General features: G+C 41.8%; 1 pseudogene; it reads right to left on the reverse strand.

The window, feature by feature from the left end:
• Window positions 1-1,640: 1,640 nt before the first annotated feature.
• LOC112623583 lies at window positions 1,641-2,610 on the reverse strand (annotated as a pseudogene).
• Window positions 2,611-2,949: the final 339 nt, after the last annotated feature.

Genomic DNA, 2,949 nt, shown 5'->3' on the forward strand with positions numbered 1-2,949 from the left:
ATAGAAAATTAGGTGGTTTAGCTGGGGTCATTACACCTTTCATTGTCTCTGAGATATTTTACAACTCTGCAAATTGTAGAAAACGAATAGCAGTGCAAATAGCTTTTATTCACAAACATGCAAATTAATTTTGTCAGGTGGAAATACAACTGATTTCTTTACTTCTATTCCTGTAATAAGCAAGTTTTGTATTTATTTATTTATTTAATATAAACTCTCAAATAAGTGATTTTATTCCTGTCCATGATTGCAGGCACTTACAAAAACATAACACCTGAGTTCACCTTAAGAGCTCAGCTGGGCATGGTGGCTCATGCCTGTAGTCCCAACTACTTGGGAGGTTGAGGCAGGAGAATCACTTGAACTCAGGAGGCACAGATTGCAGTGTGCCCAGATTGTCCCACTGCACTTCAGCCTGGGGGACAGTGAGACTCTGCCAAAAAAAGAAAGAAAGAAAGAAGAAAGAAGGAAAGAAAGAAAGAAAGAGAGAAAGAGAGAAAGAAAGAAAGAAGGAAGAAAGAAAGAAAAAAAGAAAAAGAAAGAAAGAGGAAAAGAACTTGCATAAAACAGGGATATAGATAGCACAAAATAGTTCAGGGAGGATGCAGAAGCAACTTTTAGTAATTGAAATGTTAACGTGAATACAAGGATGGAATAAATATCCCTACTTATTTCTACCTAAGATGTTAGGTAATAATATTTTACAATGTCCTGAGGGTCAATGCATGTTTGTGCATATGTCCATGTAATACACATAGATACAGTACATTCTTCTTCCCACACATATACATACAAACATAATTATTTGCAGTTCAGTTTAGGGCAACTTTAATATGCCACTTTGTACTTTTTCTTTTCTTTTCTTTTGGGGTCGGGGACAGAGTCTCACTCTGTCACCAAGGCTGGAGTGCAGTGGTGCGATCTTGGCTCACTGCAATCTCTGCCTTCCAGTTGAAGCGATTTTCATGCTTCAGCCTCCTGACTAGCTGGTACTAGACAGGGTCTCACTTTTTTGCCCAGGCTGGTCCTGAACTCCTGGGCTCAAGTAATCCTCCCACCTCAGCCTTTCAAACTGCTGGGATTACAGAGGGGAACCACCAGGCCAGGCCACTTTGCACAGTTTTTCCAATTATGTTTGGACCTGCTTTCTTCACACAACAGGGGAGAGGGCGAGAAATCAAAAGGTTGGTTTGGTATGATTGAGAGTCCTTGTGTTTTTTTTTTTTTTTAATTTTTATGTTATTTTATTTTTGTGAGATGGATTCTCGCTCTGTTGCCCAGGCTGGAATGCAGTGGTGCGATCTGTGCTCATTGCAACCTCTGCCTCCTGGGTTCAAGCGATTCTCCTGCCTCAGCCTCCCGAGTAGCTGGCATTACAGGCATGTGCCACAACGCCTGGCTAACTTTTATATTTTTAGTAGAGACGAGATTTTGCCATGTTTGCCAGGCTGGTATCAAACTCCTGACCTCAAGTGATTCACCCACCTTGGCCTCCCAAAGTGCTGGGATTACAGGTGTGAGCCACCGCACCCAGACTGATCCCTTTGTTTAAATGTACGCTGTGGTGAATCATTTTCCTTTGTGGTAATTCTGTGATGGGCTGGCTCACTGTGGTTTACATGAGGGGACTTGGTAATGAATCACACACTCACTGTTATGAAAGGGGAGTAACTCTCTGAAAAGGATTTAAAAATTTTTCCCAAATTTTGCCATCATCCCTGAGCCCAGTTGATTACTCAGGCTCATTTTATCAGAAGAATTTTTAGAAATACTGTCCATATTTCCTGAGCATAGAGGCCATTCATGTGATGTGACTCCATTCTTCCCAATCTATCCGTGGGACCATCTGACCCCAGTCCCACTGGAAAATTAGGTCTGTTAGGTCTAGGACATACTGCATTCATTCATATTTCCAGAGTTGGTTAAATCTGCTAGACTAGACATGACGGGTGTTCCTGTGGACCTCACCTCCTGGAGAGCCCAGGAGATGTTGAGGAGTATGGTACTGAATTGGCATTTGTTGGGTTTGGCCAAGATCTGCCACCCTCCAGACCCATGTTCATTCTAGGCATTGCAGAGCCACCTAAAGCATTCACTGGGCATCTCATTTCTCCTTCATCATTCTGTACTGACAACCAAGGGTCAGACTGTGGCCCTCTGGACACCATTCCTCTTGGAGGAATTGGCCCACCCATACTTAAATGTCCTTGTTGTCAAGTTGGATTCCACAGGGGAGTAATGGCTGACTTCCTAGGACACTTCTAAGTGCCTGTTTAGGTATCCTCAATGGGAACCTTGGACCTCCAGGGTACCGAGGTGACATAAAAGGATAATCATGGATGTTTTTTGTTTCATTTGAGCGTTCACATGTTTCCCTTGTCTCTGGAGCTGCAGAGTAGAGATCCCAAAATACACAACACCAGGAATGTAAAAATCCTGGTGGTTCTCCCAGTGTGATTTTTTCCCCCATCTTATCTCTGATAAAAATGTTCGGGGTGATTTCTGAACTCCTACATGGAGCAGATATTCATACATGTAAAGTGCTAACTTCAACAAGGTGTGGCTGTCACATGGGTTAATGCTGCTGTTACTCTTACCTTTGCTGTACATGCTTGTGCTGAGAGTAACTCCCACTGTCATGCACCTGTTACCCCCTCATAGCCTCCCCAGAAACAGCCCTGTCCCCATGGCGACCCATGTAGCCACCTTCACTATTGGCTGCCCCACATCAACGCCTTTTGCATTTGTTTATACATTTGTTTCCTCATTGCTTATTATATATGAGATATTTTTAATTTTCCTATGAATCAATTGTAGCATGTTACTGCTTACCTCATTAATTAAAAACTATATAAAATATTTGACATGTGTGAATTTTATGTATGTATAAAAGTTATGATTGTATCCTACTTTTAAAATTATTCTCTTTTCTTTCTTTTTTTTGAGACG

Source organism: Theropithecus gelada, chromosome 4 (assembly GCF_003255815.1).
Source record: "Theropithecus gelada isolate Dixy chromosome 4, Tgel_1.0, whole genome shotgun sequence".
NCBI classification, from domain to species: Eukaryota; Metazoa; Chordata; class Mammalia; order Primates; family Cercopithecidae; genus Theropithecus; species Theropithecus gelada.